Source organism: Canis lupus, chromosome X (genome assembly GCF_003254725.2).
Source record: "Canis lupus dingo isolate Sandy chromosome X, ASM325472v2, whole genome shotgun sequence".
Lineage (NCBI taxonomy): Eukaryota > Metazoa > Chordata > Mammalia > Carnivora > Canidae > Canis > Canis lupus.
Genome location: NC_064281.1, coordinates 65,220,636 through 65,238,020, shown reverse-complemented (window position 1 = coordinate 65,238,020; position 17,385 = coordinate 65,220,636). Strand labels below are relative to the sequence as shown.

General features: G+C 35.4%; 1 protein-coding gene across 1 annotated transcript in view; it reads left to right on the top strand.

Moving 5' to 3' along the window:
- HDX (highly divergent homeobox) overlaps positions 1-17,385 on the top strand; it is a 280,874-nt gene that overhangs the window by 256,883 nt on the left and 6,606 nt on the right. Inside the window, exon 12 of the transcript XR_007409409.1 lies at positions 11,382-11,447. The gene's annotated coding sequence lies outside the window, so the exon portion shown is untranslated. The remainder of the gene's footprint in view (positions 1-11,381; positions 11,448-17,385) is intronic.

The window sequence follows — 17,385 nt, the reverse complement described above, 5'->3', positions numbered from 1 at the left end:
AGGCCAACTCCTGTCCCCAGTTAGGAAGCCAATAACATTCATGTAATATATAGACAGGGTTAAATCAGACATGACCAAAAATTTGGGAATTCTAACTTATGATTGGCAGGGACAAAGATTCCTGGAATCCTGTCCCTCCCAGGAGTGTATAAATTGGCAGCACTGAATTAGAATCTTCACAGGCAGTAGAGAGAAGACAAACTCAGAGTGGGCAGCACGGGATTAGGAGCAGGGAGAGGAAATCAGGTAAGATTTCTGATTGCTATGGTATATGGACTAAACTGAGTCTTTCATTAACTGTGTGTGTGTGTGTGTGTGTGTGTGTGTGTGTTATAGATACTGAGAGCTTGTCAAGCAAGTTTTACTCAAATTACAGATTTCTCCTCTGAAGCTGTAGATGGCTCCAGCTTTCTTTCTTCCTTGCTTCACACTTACCACATAGGTAGATTGTGCCTAAAGAGTCATTGCTGTTTATGGAAGGGAGGGTCTTTTTTCTGAGGAAGACTGTGCCCCTCTGGGAGAGACTAGAGCTGGTAAAGAATAACCATCTGGCCTCATTAAGGATGCAGTTGGCAAGAGACAGGAAGGTGCAAGCTCATGTTTCCATGCCAGTAGGATTTAGAAGAAGCAACTAGGGAGCTGGGAATCCTGCATCAAAGCTGAGGAGGCTTTGAGGTGATATCAGAAAGGTTGGCATAAAATCTGTTTTGATAATAATCCCTCACACTTGTACAGGACTCTTTGCTTTGCAGAGTACTTCCATATCTGTGATTTCATTGAGTTCTTCTAGCACCTCTCTGAGGTTTAGTTGGTGAAGGAACTTGATCAAAATCACAAAACAAGTCAGTGGCTGAGGTGGAACTAAAAACCATGGCTCCTGCTTCCTTGTTCTGTGCCTGTCTGCTGGAGGAGACGAGCTGCCTCTGGTCACATATAAAGAGCCAACTTCTCTGTGATGGGTAGTTTTTTAAGAGTGTTTTAGAACAGGCTAGGAAGCCTCAGAGTCAAGAATTAACTTGTCACTGGTTATCCTGAAGACTGGGGCTCCTTTGTCTCAGCATACTTGAACTTTTCAGAATTTGCTTCATTTACCAGCCATTCTCTCCTCTCTTTCCTAACAGATAGTTGCTGGTTATTGCTTTCATAAGTAAGAAGATGTTGATTTCTGCTGTTCAAGTTGATAATTTTGCCAAATTCATTGACTTTTCTTCTTGCGAAGCACTGAAATAAGCAAGTGGCACTCAATACTCTGGAGAAATTGATTTGCATTGCCCCACATGGTTCTCATGTTTCAGTTATTAAAACACTCAGTGGTTGAGTGTCTGCCTTCAGCTCAGGGTGTGATCCTGGATCCAGGGATGGAATCTCACATTGGGCTCCCTGTGGGGAGCCTGCTGCTCCCTCTGCCTATGTCTCTGCCTTTCTCTCTCTCTCTCTCTCATAAATAAATAAATACAATCTTAAAAAAAAACACAAAATGCTATTAATTGATGATTTACGTAATTTCCTTATCAAAATGAGAATAAATTAATCTTTATTTCACAGACCTTAAAACTTTTGAAAGTTGCCACTATGTATACAGTCCTCTTCCCCACCACCCAACCCTTCAGTTTCTTCCTTAAAGTTGGTTATCTAAAAAAAATAAAAAATAAAAAAAAATAAAAAATAAAAAAAATAAAAAATAAAAAAAATAAAGTTGGTTATCTGCCTTTGTTTACATACAAGTTGTCAATGACCTTTTTCAAATGTACACCCTCCCATATTTATACACTGGATATGATCCATTCAGAGAACTGTGTAATAGCTTGATTTGGACACTGTACTGTTTTATTTTTTAATTTTTTGTTAATTTTTTATTGGAGTTCGATTTGACATAATATTGCATAACCCCAGTGCTCATGCCACCAAGTGCCCTCCTCAGTGCCTGTCACCCAGTCGCCCTAACCACCGGCCACCTTCTTTTCCACTGCCCCTTGTTCGTTTCCCAGAGTTAGGTGTCTCTCGTGTTTGGTCACCCTCACTGATATTTCCCACTCATTTTAACTCCTTTAACCTTTATTCCTTTCACTAATTGTTATATTCCCAAAATGAATGAGACCATATAATGTTTGTCCTTCTCTGATTGACTTACTTCACTCAGCATAATACCCTCCACTTCCAACCACCTTGAAGCAAATGGTGGGTATTTGTCATTTCTCATGGCTGAGTAATATTCCATTGTATACATAGACCACATCTTCTTAATCTGTTCATCTTTCGATGGACACCGAGGCTCCTTCCACAGTTTGGCTATTGTGGACATTGCTGCTATCAACCTTGGGGTGCAGGTGTCCCAGGGTATCACTGTATCTATGCAGTGATATCTATGGGGTAAATCCCCAGCAGTGCAATTGCTGGGTCATAGGGCAGTACTATATTTAACTCTTTGAGGAACCTCCACACAGTTTTCCAGAATAGCTGCACCAGTTTACATTCTCATCAACAGTGCAAGAGGGTTCCCCTTTCTCCACATCCTCTCCAACATTTGTGGTTTCCTGTCTTGTGAATTTTCACCATTCTCACTGGTGTAAGGTAGTACTTCATTGTGGTTTTGACTTGTATTTCATTGGTGGCAAGTGATGTGGAGCATTTTCTCATGTGCTTGTTGGCCATGTATTTGTCTTCCTCTGTGAAATTTCTGTTCAAGTCTTTTGCCCATTTCATGATTGGAGTGTTTGTTTCTTTGCTGTTGAGTTTAATAAGTTCTTTATGGACCTTGGATACTAGCCCTTTATCTGCTAGGTCATTTACAAATATCTTCTCCTATTCTGTAGGTTGACTTTTAGTTTTGTTGACTGTTTCTTTTGCTGTGCAGAAGCTTCTTATCTTGATGAAGTCCCAAGAGTTCATTTTTGTTTCTGTATCCCTTGCCTTCATAGATGTATCTTGTAAGAACTTACTGTGGCCAAGTTCAAAAAGGTTGTGGCCTGTGTTCTCCTCTAGGATTCTGATGGATTTTTATCTCACATTTAGATCTTTCATCCATTTTCAGCTTATATTTGCATCTGGTGTAAGAGAATGGTCTAGTTTCATTCTTCTGCACATGGCTGTCCAATTTTATGAGCACAATTTATTGAAGAGAGGGTCCTTTTTCCAGGGGATAGTGTTCCTTCTTTGTCGAATATTTGTTGACCATAGAGTTGAGGGCCCATTTCTGAATTCTCCATTCTGTTCCATTGATCTATGTGTCTGTTTTTGTGCCATTACCACACTGTCTTGATGACCACAGCTTTGTAGTACAACCTGAAATCTGGCATTTGATGCCCCCAGCTATGGTTTTCTTTTTTCATATTCCCCTGGCTATTTGGGGTATTTTCTGATTCCACACAAATCTTAAGATGATTTGTTCCAATTCTCCGAAAAAAGCCCATGGTATTTTGATAGGGATTGCATTAAATGTGTAAATTGCCCTAGGTAGCATTGACATTTTCACAATATTAATTCTTCCAATCCATGAGCATGGAATATATTTCCATCTCTTGTGTCTATTTCTTTCAGAAGTGTTCTGCAGCTTTTAGGGTATAGATCCTTTATTTCTTTGGTTAGGTTTATTCCTAGGTATCTTATGCTTTTGGGTGCAATTGTAAATGGGATTGACTCCTTCATTTCTCTTTCTTCAGTATCACTGTTAGTGTATAGAAATGCCACTGACTTCTGGGCATTGATTTTGTATCCTGCCAAATTGCCAAATTGCTGTATGAGTTCTAGCAATCTTGGGGTGGAGACTTTTGGCTTTTCTATGCACAATATCATGTCATCTATGAGAGGGAGAGTTTGACTTCTTTGCCAATTTATTCCTTTTATTTCTTTTTGTTGCTTGATTGCTGAGGCTAGGACTTCTAGTACTATGTTGAATAGCAGTGGTGAGAGTGAACATCCCTGTCGTGTTCCTTATCTTAGGGGAAAGGACCCCAGTGTTTCCCCTTTGAGAATGATATTTGCTGTGGGCTTTTCATAGGTGGCTTTTAAGATGCTGAGGAATGTTCCCTCTATCCCTTCACTCTGAAGAGTTTTGATCAGGAATGGATGCTGTATTTGGTCAAATGCTTTCTCTGCATCTATTGAGAGGATCATTTAGTTCTTGTTTTTTCCCTTGTTGATATGATCTATCATGTTGATTGCTTTATGAGTGTTGAACCAACCTTGCTTCCCCAGGATAAATTCCACTTGGTCATCATGGATAATCTTCTTAATGTACTGTTGGATCCTATTCGCTAGTATCTTGTTGAGAATGTTTGCATCTGTGTTCAATCAGGGATATTGTTCTATAATTCTCCTTTTTGGTGGGGTTTTTGTCTGGTTTTGGAATTAAGGTGATGCTGGCCTCATAGAACGAGTTTGGAAGTATTCCATCCCTTTCTATTTTTCAGAACAGCTTTAGTAGAATAGGTATTGCTTCTTCTTTAAACATTTGATAGAATTCCCCTTGGAAGCCATCAGGCCCTAGACTTTTGTGTCTTGGGAGGTTTCTGATGACTGCCTCAATTTACTCCCTGGTTAGTAGCCTGTTGAGGTTTTCTGTTTTTTCCTGTGCCAGTTTTGCTAGTTTGCGGTTTTGCAGAAATGCATCCATTTCTTCTAGATGGCCTAATTTATTGGTGTATATCTGCTCATAATAGTTTTTTAAAATCGTTTGTATTTCCTTGGTGTTGGTAGTGATCTCTCCTTTCTTATTCGTGATTTTATTAATTTGAGTTTTCTCTTTCTCTCTTTTTTTTTTAATAAGGCTGGCTAATGGCTTATCATTCTTACTAATTGTTTCAAAGATCCAACTCCTGGTTTTGTTGATTGTTCCACAGTTCTTCTGGTCTCTATTTCATTGAGCTCTGCTTGAATCTTTATTACCTCTCTTCTTCTGCTGGGTGTAGGTTTTATTTGCTGTTCTTTCTCTAGTTCCTTTATTTGCAAGGTTAGCTTCTGTATTTGAGTTTTTTCCAATTTTTTGAAGAAGGCTTATATTGTGATGTTTTTCCCTCTCAGGACTGCTTTTGCTGTATCCCAAAGATTTTAAACAGTTGTATCTTCATTCTCATTAGTTTCCATGATTCTTTCTAATTCTTCCCTAATTTCCTGGTTGACCCTTTCATCTTTTAGCAGGATGGTCCTTAACCTCCACGTGTTTGAAATCCTTCCAAACTTCTTCTTGTGATTTAGTTCTAATTGCAAAGCATTATGGTCTGAAAATATGCAGGGGACGATCCCAATCTTTCGGTATCGGTTAAGACCTGATTTGTGATCCAATATGTGGTCTATTTTGGGGAAAGTTCCATGTTCACTTGAGAAGAATGTGTATTCAGTTGCGTTGGGATGTAAAGTTCTGTAAATGTCTGTGAAATCCATCTGGTCCAGTGTATCATTTAAAGCTCCAGTTTCTTTGGAGATGTTGTGCTTCCAAGATCTGTCATTTGCAGAAAGCGCCATGTTGAAGTCTCCCAGTATAAGTGTATTATCTAACTATGTCTTAACTTTGCTTATTAATTGATTGATATACTTGGCAGCTGCCACATTAGGGGCATAAATATTCATTATTTTTAGGTCCTCTTGTTGGATAGATCCTTTAAGTATGATATAGTGTCCCTCTTCATCTCTTACTATCATCTTTGGGATAAACTTTTATTTATCTGATATGAAGATTGCTACCTCTGCTTTCTTTTTTAGGACCATTTTAATGGTAATTGGTTCTCCAACCTTTCATTTTCAGGCTGGAGGTGTCATTAGGTCTCAAATGAGTCTCTTGTAGACAGCAAATGGATGGGTCTTACTTTTTTATCCAGCCTGAACCTCTGCGTCTTTGGTGGGATCATAAAGTCCATTCACATTCAGAGTTACTATTGAAAGATATGAATTTAGTGTCATCATATTACCTATTCAGTCCCTGTTTTTGTGGCTTATTTCTTTGGGCATCCTCTTTCTTTTACAGAATCCCTGTTAATATTTGTTGCAGAGCTGGTTTGGTGGTCACATAGTTTTTCAGTTTCTGCCTATCTTGGAAGTTCTTTATCTCTCCTTCTACTCTGGATGAGAGCCTTACTGCAAAAAGTATTTTTGGCTGCATGTTCTTCTCCTTTAGGACCCTGAATACATCCTGCCAGCCCTTTCTGGCCTGCCAGGTCTCTGTGGAGAGGTCTGCTGTCAATCTAATATTTCTCTTCATATAAGTTAGGCATCTCTTGTCTCTTGCTGCTTTAAGGATCTTCTCTTTATCTTTGGAATTTGCAAGTTTCACTCTTAAATGTTGAGGTGTTGAACATTTTTTTTTTCTTTTAAGGGGATCTCTCTATTTCCTGGATCTGAATGCCTATTTCCCTCTCCAAATTAGGGAAGTTCTCAGTTATGATTTGTTCAAATATGCTTTCTTGTCATCTCTCCCTCTCAGCACTCTCTGGAACCCAATTAAACATAGATTTTTCCTTCCAGGGCTGTCATTTATTTCCCTTAACATTTCCTCATGGTCTTTTAATTGTTTTTTTCTTTTTTCCTCAGCTTCCCTCCTTGCCATCAACTTGTCTTCTATGTCTCTCACTCGTTCTTCTACCTCATTAACCCTCGTCAACTGACCTCCAGTTTGGATTGCATGTCATTTAATTTATTTTTAATTTCTGCCTGATTATATCTAAATTCTGCAGTCATGAAGTCTCTTTAATCCTTTATGCTTTTTTTCTAGAGCCACAATTAGCTTTAAATCATGCTTCTGAATTGGCTTTCTGACATAGAATTTTAATCCAAATTCTGTGACTCTATGGTAGAGACTACTGTTTCTGATTCTTTGTTTTGTGGTGAGTTCTTCTTTCTAGTCATTTTGCTCAGGGCAGAGTGACTAAAAACAAGTTGTACTTGTTAGAAGCACAAACTTTTCTCTCTGTAGCATTCTAGTTGTTTTCTATTTAAATCTCAGGTTGAATTCATAAGTGTTCAAGTTGATTTGAAAGTTATCTAGGTAAGTTTGTGGGACAGGTGACTTGGGGTCCCTACTCCTCCACCATCTTTCCCTGCCCCCATTGCCTCCTTTTTCTTGATTCAATTGAAGCTTCCTAATTTTTTGTATGTATGTATATATTTTTTATATTTATAAAGTATGAGCTACTTAAGGCAAGCAGGCATGAGCAGTGTCTTTTATCTCATTATGGTGCCTGTGTATGATAGGCAGTTAAATTTTTATAAATGGATAACATTATATTAGGATTTGCTTCTCTGTGTAAAACTGAGAGTTAGGGTTCAGGCCTTGGGGTTTAATCTCATACAATTCTTTCCAATTTATGCAATCAATTAATATTAGAGTTAATCTGGCAAGTTTAAAATATGATTTCTAAGTTCATATTCAGCTATTAATTTATTCTTGTTAGCTTCTCTGCAGAATCTCATTTTATCTGAGAAAAGCATTTCATAAAGAAAATATATTGTGGAGAAATGCCATTTTTCTCTCCTAAAACATACTCACAGGGAGCATTCTCTCTCATTCTTTTTCTTTGCCTTGGGAGTCAGAGTGGAATTCTGGGTTATATTTTATTATCAACTTCCTATGTTTACCTGGGTGAATTTTTACAAGTCACATAAGCTTGCTATGTTTATAGAGTTTATCAGGCCAGCCATTCTTCCCCTCTTTCACTATCTTCCTTCAGCTACCTCAAAGAGATGGAAGAAATGTGATCCTACATCTGATCTTATAATTTAAGATTGTTAGAAAAAAATATTGATAAACTTACAGCAATGATATAAAGTTTCCCTTTGGGAAGAGAGGGGAATTAGAATAAGATCTAACTGGCTTATTCCTGTATAGTTATAGAGTTGTGTTATTAGTTTTTTCAATGACCTTCAGAAATAATGTATATCAAGTAGTCTTGATGTAAAGGATTTACTGAATGAAGGGGTAGGAACACCTATATTCTCTCTTATTTATGTCACAAGTGTACTGTCTCTCTCTCCTCCCTCCACCTATCCAGCTACTAGCTCTAGAATTTTGAGTTCCCCATAACAATTCCATTTCACTTCTCTATGGTATTTAGAATATAAATCATGTTTTTCTACAAATTTTTCCTGTTTCTATTTCAAGAACCAATTCACTAACATGTTTAATATATACATCATTCATTCCTAGCTGAGTGTTTCAAATCCCAAGGCTACTTTTTATTTTTATCAGATTGTTTCAGCACCATAAAAACTGACCACTCTTTGCCAGTATTGGCACTGCTGGCTTCTCCATGCATTGAAATGATTATAGCCAACTCCTTTAGCTCTGCATGACAGAAAGGCTGCTAACATCCCCATTGATTTTTGTTTCTCTTATGCCAAAGTAATCTGTTAAATCAGGGCAAAATTGATCTTTCAACTTGATGCCACCCATGTGATTAAATTATGTGTTCTATCTGTATACTTTTTTTCTTGAGGTCCATATAAATATGTGCAGAATAAAAAAATTCTGTGAAGTATACCATACTGTGTCGGCTACTTTATGTAGGTTACTTTTGAATCATTCCAGAACAGTTATTAAATCAAATTTGTAAGAAATGCTCAACTGTTGAAGAAAATATGTTCTTTTTGTTTGTCTCAGGCTAAGAAAATCCCAGAGAAATTTTTTTAACAAGCCTCTAATTTAGTGAATTATATTTTGTCATTGATCTACTGCTTTTAGTAGTTCTAATTGACTAAGGTATTATTTCTTGGGATTGTTAAGGCCTCTACAGTTCTCCATTCCACACTTCTTACCCTCTTTTCCCCCATTCCACACTTCCTATCTAAGCTTATTATAACAGGTTGTCTAAGGTTTAACTCTGTCAGAGGTACTTCAAAACAAATTTGTTACAAATACATATAAACAAATTTCTACAAGTGTCATAATTATTAAGAGTTTTTAGGCTTTGGAGAATACAAATAACTTCATAGTATTGAGAAGGATGGGATTTTGTTTTTTTTAAGTACTGAGATTTTATGAAGTTATCATTCTTGTTGGAAACAGGAATTCATTTCTTTGTACAGATTTTCCATGTTTCTATGCAGGAAAAATTGGAAAGAGTCATATGATAGTAAGCTAATAAAAAAACTTCAGAAACCTAGGGAGCAAAGTTAATTTATTCCAAAATTTGAATCCCCAAATAGTATGAGAGCAGAATTAGCTTATGTGTGGCTGCTTCTGGAAAACATTAAAGTAAAAGAACTGATGACAGAATAGTATATAAGTTGGTCCTGGTTGACATTCCATCCTGCTGTCTTTCTCACAATTTCTGCATGGGGTCTTAAAGCAGAGGTCTTGTCTAATGGTCCAATACTTCCTGTTCTTTTAAGATCAATTATACTCATTGCCACTATATTCACAAGGAGAGGGAGTACCTTAGTTCTGCTCCTACTACCTCTGTTTATGCTCAATGAAGTGTCTCTTCTTAAATCCACAGAATTACTTTTATAAAAGTAATAAATTAATCAACTACTAGTTATTTTTATATATCAGAAAAAAAGTTAATTTTATAAAAATTACATATTACATGGAAGGTATTTTAATTTGTTATAGCCATTCATCCACACTATAATCCCCACTTTCAGTCACAAATCCCTAAGGTCACAAATTAATAAATGGCAGTGGTCCTCTTGAATTATTACTGATAAGAATGGGAAAACTTACCACTATCTGGACCCAAGTACAAGCCACCCAGAAAAAGCCATTTTCTAAGAGATGCTTTTTGTTTGTTGCTAATCTGGTGTGACTTCTTCATAACATGAAATCAGTTGTCCAATATTATGGTGATTTGCTTTTGGATTAGAAGTATCTTGATCAACTTGAAATAGTGTCCATAAATGCCACCTTGTAGATTGTCATTGGGTCATGATCTATAACCAGGATTTGTCAACCCTCTCTAGTTAGCAAGCTGATGCCTAGAAAATTCTCTCCTCATTTGCCAAGGCTACATTATTTATTTATTTGATTTATGCAAGTTTTTAAAAATATATCTGTTGAGAGAAAACTGTGTAACAACAGAGTGAGAGGGACTTAGAACTTGAAGGTCAGATTTCCTGTTCTGGCTCTGTTTGTGACCTTGAACAACCTACTCAGTTTATGGGAAACCAGTCTTAAATTAGTTACTGTGATGACTGATACAGATGGTGTTTGCAAAAGGCTTTTGCAAACTGTGAAAGTGAGCTTAGATTGCAACTGATTAGCTACAACTGAATATTTCACTATATTAGAGGGTTTGCTTAATGGCCAAAATATTTGTGTTTTGGCCAGACTTTATTGGTTTGGTGTAATAGTTTCTTTTCAGTGAATCTTATGTTGATGATCATAAGTAGCCATAAAATTATTTAATCAGATTTGAGAGCTAATTGCTGGTGAACCAAATGCAGTAACATCTTACCATTTGTTTTACATCAATTCTGTTTCTCATGAGTTAGATTCTCTTAATTTGCTGGTGAATCTTAGGACCATTACTCTTATTTTGGCTAAATGTAACTTAAGAATTGCCACATATGTTTCCAATTTAAATATGGATCTCAATCACTCTACCTTTTAAAAACAAAACTTTTTTTTTGTTTTATAAATAATGGGTGATATTTTGTTTTTCATGAATTTCCAAAGAAATTGACCCAAGTGTTATTTGTAGTGACAATCATTATCCTAAATCACTGAACCCTTCAGCATCACTGAGCAAGTTGTATTTTTAAACTTAAGCTAATTTAATGTGGTTTTACATTTAAAATCTTGGCTAACCCATTATAACACAGAATAGTGAAACCCAATTTTCAGGATTGATTTTACTATTAGGCTGTTATGGTATAATCAAGGAACAAGGATACCATCTCTTTTCATTTTAGCAATAAAGAACTAGTCATTTCCCTGACACTCTTATACAGATTATAATCATAGCTGTTCTAAAATGTTTATTCCAACTGTGGCAGTTTGGGGGCAATTTAAATTTTCAGTATTGATTAATCCTCTTTTCTGTCTCCCTGTGAAAAACTTATGGTTCAACTGAAGATATCAGGTGAGATATATGAGATTTTTTCATTAGTATTCTATTTATTTTGTCCATTCTTGTAACTATGTAGTCAAGTGTCACCAGAAGATGTTGAGATTATTTATAAACCTCTAACACATTTCCAAATAATTACTGGTACCCCTAAGTCCTAAACTCAAACTTTCCCTTCATATTTTTCCATTTCAGCAGTCTTTATATTGACATGGCCAACTAAATGTTTGTATAAACGAGATCTTTCTCTTCTCTCCTTCTCACATCTCTATCTTTCCAGTCTAATTTTTCCACGTCATCTTCTAATTATAGAATAAATATCCTTTATTTACATCACCAACCCCTTGTACCCATGTCTTTAATTCTACTCTTATTCTATCTTTACAGGAATTTTTCTTCATCTATTGTCCAGGTCTATAGACAGGACCTACTTTTGGACCAATAACAAATAAAGTAAGCAAAGTTTTCTTCCCCTTTACTTTATTTTAATATCTTATCTGACTATCACCTTGCCCTGGAGGCCCTTTCCACCATAGTGTACTTCTCTCAACTAGTGGTCATATTTACAAATCTAGCTGATAAAGTACTTTTTCAGCTAGATTTGTAATAACTTTTGCAAGAGGTTAGTAACTCTTTGTAATAAGTACAAGAAGATTGATCTTTGGCATTTTTCAGAAGGAATTACATTTTAATTTGGGGATGAGGGAAGTGCTGAAATCTATCAGTTTTGAACTCCTTAAATTAATGGATCCCTAACAATGGAAATTCAACCATTAGTTAGTTTGGGGCATATTACTTTCTCAGTGCCTCTTAAAATCACACCAGATAGGCAAATGCCTATTTGGGGTACTTAGTCTTGTTCACCACTCATAATGTTATTCTTGTAACAGTTTGAGTGAGTATTCCCTAGAATTATTTGGTATGTGGTAAATGTTTCCATGGTGAAATTTAAAGCAATGATGTCTAATGCTGATTTTTACCCCTTACTAAGAAATATTTAGCAGTAGCTCTGGGTATTGACATGAGCACCTTGTAGTAAAAATTCTGCAGCAGGTCAGGGCCTGGTACTTTTGGATGGGTAATGGGTTTGAATAAACTTTTGCCCGGATAGTCTAGTTGGTAATATTCTAATAATTCTCTGTTGAATAAATTCCCATTTTGTTTAAAGCAATTTATCTCAGTGCTATGATATTCTATTGATTCCCAAATACTTGCCTACAATTCCAAAATCTTGCAATTGAGTCCCCATCTTCCTACTATTCAATTTGGAACAATTGTGATAAGGATAATTTATATTTTGGTTCTCTTGTAAATCCTTGTTAAACTTATGTAAATATCTTTCTGAACAGATGATTTATCTTTTTCTTCCCAGCTCAGGTCCTACTCTTTGAGGCTAAAGCTTATGTAAAATCCCAATTTTCATGAAAAAATTAGTCATTACACATCTTGTAGATAGTGTTGTGATGTCCATAAGCTCTACTGTTATGAGACACAGCTTTCCATATGTGGGCTTTAGGCTAGGATTATCCTTATTTTTTAAAAGTTTTTATTGATTTATTATATAATAAATCAATATATTAATATATTAACTATCAATCATATAACCAATATTAAATATATTATTAAATATATTTAAAACATTAATTAATATATTATATATGGATATATAAATATTATATAATATACATTTATATATAAATATATAAATATAATATTTATATTTATAAATATAATGTATAATATTTATATATTCATATTATATGATATAATTTTAATATATTAAATGTAATATATTAATTAAATATATTTCAAATATATTTAATACATTATATCATTAATTAAATATAATTAATATTAAATATATCATTTAATTAAATATTAATATATTATTAAATTAATATCTTTATTAATCTCTCTAATTTATTAATCTCTATTAATTAATCTCCCTATATATAGAGAGAAAGCATGCATAGGGGTGAGGCAGAGGGACAAGCAGACTCTCCACTGAGTGGGGAGCCTAATGAAAGTGGCACTCAGGACTAGTTCCCTGGATTCCGGGATCATGATCTGAGCCTAAGACAGACACTTAACTGACTAAGCCACCCAGGCACCCCTAGGCTAGGCTGTTCTTTTCTCTCTATTGACATAACCTTTAAATACATACTTAAATACAGGATAACTAGAATTCAAAACAAATTCATTGTGCTTTCTTAAGATTTTTTAATGTATTTATTCATGAGAGACATACAGAGAGAAGCAGAGACATAGGCAGAGGGAGAAGCAGGCTCCTCACAGAAGCCTGATGAGGGACTCTATCCCAGGACTCTGGGATCATGATCTGAGCCAAAGGCAAATGCAAAACCAGTGAGCCACCCAGGCACCTCTCACTGTGCTTCCTTTATAATACTTTTAAAAATCAACACTTTTGATGTTAAGAAGAGTATCGCTGGAATTCTGTCCATGGAGCTTTAGGATCTTTAAGTAGGTTCACAATAACAAGATGGTTTTCTATTAAGTCAATATTTATAGATTCTTTCATTCACAGGCATAGCTTACTCTTTTTATCTTCTTTCATCATTTCAAGCAATGGCTGGCTTTATCTTCTGATTCATTAGCTGTAGGAGACCCTTCATTTATTGTTTGGCTAAGTCTCCATTCCCCTGTTTAATGGCATTGATGTTAGCTGTAGGTAACATATTTTTGTCCACAATGGCCTGATGCCAATCTACAATACTTTGTTCATTTTACCTACTTCCCTTTTCTGAATGAGGATGCAGAGTAAGTGGTTCAAGGGAACAGTGGGGGTCCATCCTTGCTGGCCTATCCTTTGTTTTGTCAGTTTTCCGTTAAGTGGATTAATAAGAATAGCACAATTCCACTTTTCTTGTTGATTTAATGTTAATCCTGGGAAATATGACTGAGTAATTGGTTGAAATACAAGTCAACCAATCACCCAGTATTCCCCAAACCCCTGTGAGACTGTTGTTTTGATGGCTCTTGAAATCTTTTGTAGTGCCTAATCATTGGGTAGGAACAATATTTCCATGGTCTACAATTTGAAATGGACTTTTGTTGAAAGCAACAACCTTCATTTTTGCTTTACCTCTTCTTATTTTAGTCACAGTTATCAAGACTTCCATAAATGAGTCCTCAATATATTCATTTTATTTTTTTTTCTTTTGGGATTTTCAAGTCATTTTCATTTTAAAAGGAATATAATGGAGAGACATTTATATTTAACTGAGGTTTTGTGATTGTTGCAGGAATGCAGGGGGAGTATGAGTTGCTAAGATAAAGGAGTAATTTTCCCCTATATCACATTGGTGCATGACATTTTCCTACACAGAGCTTTGGAGAGGAACATGTAATGAGGAAAGCTGACTTATATTTCAACCTTTCAACCTTTGATCTACATGGCTTGGAAACCATCCAGAGAAGGCTTTGAGATCTACCAATAAATCATTATCTAATTGTTGGGGGACAGCTAACCTAGGCTAATTGAACTATAAGATGTTGTATTTTGGATTAATTCTTATTAGTGGTATTATTAATGACTAAGAATCCCATGAAGAAAGAAAAAGCAGAAGGAAAAGGCCATAGGTAAATAAAAAAGGCCATACTGACTCATTCTGTTCTACCCCATCTGCTGTTCTCCCTAAGGGATTGTGACTGATGATGCAAGGTGGATGGTATAATATACCTCTGTAAATTGTGACTAAGGTAATGCCTCCAGAAACCTTTTTCATTCTCTTTATAACCAGGGGTTCAGCCAAAACCTATTCAGAAAAAAATAGTTCTCATTTCAACCAAATGAGTTTGCCTAGACTATGTCAGCAAAGAAGTCATGAAACTCTTAAGGGGTAAACCATCAAAGCTTGAAATTACAGATAACAAATTGGGTACTTTACTTTTTTTCTTTTTCTTTTTTTTCTTTTGTTTGGCTTTGTTATCTGGGTAATAAGTGGTCCTATGGAATGAATTGATAAATTTCCTAGATGTTGCGCTCTTTTGGAAGTGTTTGTGAAGGTTTGATATAAATTTTTAATGAAATATTTAGTAGAGGGATGCCTGGGTGGCTCAGCGGTTGAACATCTGTCTGCCTTTGGCTCAGGGCGTGATCCCAGGGTCTGAGATCGTGTCCCATATCAGGCTCCTGCAGAGAGCCTGCTTCTCCCTCTGCCTGTGTCTCTGCCTCTCTCTCTCTCCTCTCTCTCTCTGTCTCTCTCTGTCTCTCTCCCTCCTCTCTCTGTCTCTCTCTCTCTCTCTCTCTAGTAAATAAATAAAATCTTTAAAAAAATGGTAGAAATCACCACTGGAAAAAAATCATAGAAGGATTTAAAGGGTGGGAAAAAATAAGAAATAAAAAGGATTGTTGCAGAAAATGTAAAGATAAATAATAAGGATTCTAAGAACAACAAAGAGAATTATGGCCTATAGGTGAAACACAGATAGACATTTATTGCCAGTTAGAGATTTCTACAAAAGTTTACATATATATTGATATATAATATATAATAAACAAATAAATAAATTTAGAGAGAGAAAGAGTTTCCCAAAAATAGAGAGAAGGAAATAAAATATTGATGCTTTCTACCTTTTTATCCCTCCTACTCCAAATAATTTTTTTGGAAGAAAGGAGAAAAGAAATTATTATTCAAAAAGAGAAAAAAGAAAATGAAATCTCAAAGAAGTTAGAATTCAGACTATGGATTAAATTGCAAAAGGACTTTGCAATCATTTATTTGAATGAGAAGACATTAAAACTGAAAATGAACCAGGGCTAAATAGGTGATGGGTATTAAGGAGGGCACTTGTGATGAACACTGAGTGTTATATGTAAGTGATGAATTACTAAATTCTACTCCTGAAATTAATATTAAGCTAATGTGCTAACTAGAACAAAAAGTGAAAATCAAGTGGGTGAAGAGATATGAAAACTAAGGGAAAGAGAATGGAGTGGGTGGAAAGCAATGGTAGTGGCATGTCTTGAGGCAACACTTTTTGGAGAGAGTGAATAAGAGAAAAAATAGCAGTTTCAAAGTTATTGTTAGATAAGATGGATTTTTATAACATCTGAAATCTTTGGGCTCAACGCAAAACTTTATACTGCTTAAAAGCTCATCAAAACCAACTGAGGTTTTGAGCACCTCATTTGGGCTCACAAGAAAAGTAAATTCTCAAATGTAATCTTAGTTAATAGCAATTTACCCACCCCCCACAGAATTCACTTAGCATAGCATAGCATAACAAGCACTGAATATGTATTGAGTAGCTCTGGTTTTTTAATGACTCAATCACTGTTAATAAAAGTGTATGCTTTTTAATGACTGCCTTAAGTGATAAATTATTATTTAATTTATCTACCTCTCTCTATACCTTCATATCTTGTTACAATAAACTATGCTTTTAGGCATAGCCAGAAACAAGGGATTCTGAGTTGTGGATTACTTTATCCTTAGACCCATATTGTTCCTTCACAAGTATGAAATATTTTATTTTTCCTAAAGCCCTAGAGGGTAAACTTTATTTGTATTTTGAGAAGACAAAGCTAGAGGGGCACAATAGCTGTATGAGGAGTCAGTTTGGAACTTGTTATTTCCTTTGAAAATTGACACTCTTGATAAGTATTTATTGAACACATAATGCAGATTGGATTTCTTAAAAATGTGTTTGGTTAAGATGTGAAATACTTTTTTCTTTTGCCAGCTTATAGAATGTAGAGTAGCAGGCATAGTGCAGTTTAGTGATTTTCTTTTATTATTTTGTAAATAGAGGAAAAGAGGTAGGAAGTAGGGGTTGTGAGTGAATCAGATGTCCCTATTTTCAATCTAATATTTCCTTTGGTGCCTCTCTGCTTCTCACTTCACAATTCAGCCTTTAAGTCAACCCAGGGACTACAGTCATGGAAACTATAAATAAAATCTAGAAACCAGTTAAATGTTACATCTATCCTCCAAACAACTCTTCCTTCTAACACCACAGCAATCTCTGCCAGGCTGGATACACAAAGCCTCCAGATAAAAGGAAAACTTGAATCCTATCTGTTACTCAGAGAAAATCTTGGAATACATGTTTGTGTATGCACTGAACCTATTTGGTTAAAAGTTTAACCCAGGCAATCTGTATGTTTTGTTAAGTATTTATCAATTCAGTGCTTACATCAGGTTTTTAATTTTGTTGCAAATCCGGGATTTTACAATTGTGTGAATATTTCTTAAAGGGAAACAAAAACATATATCTTCATGGCCATAATCTTCCCCAGGAATATCGAATAAGTTATTAATTTTAAATAATATTGAGTTTTAAATCAGAGAGAAGAAAATACGTGCATCAGTAAATGATTTCACATGGCCTGAGTTAGCATATACTCTTCAGAGGAAAAAATATTATT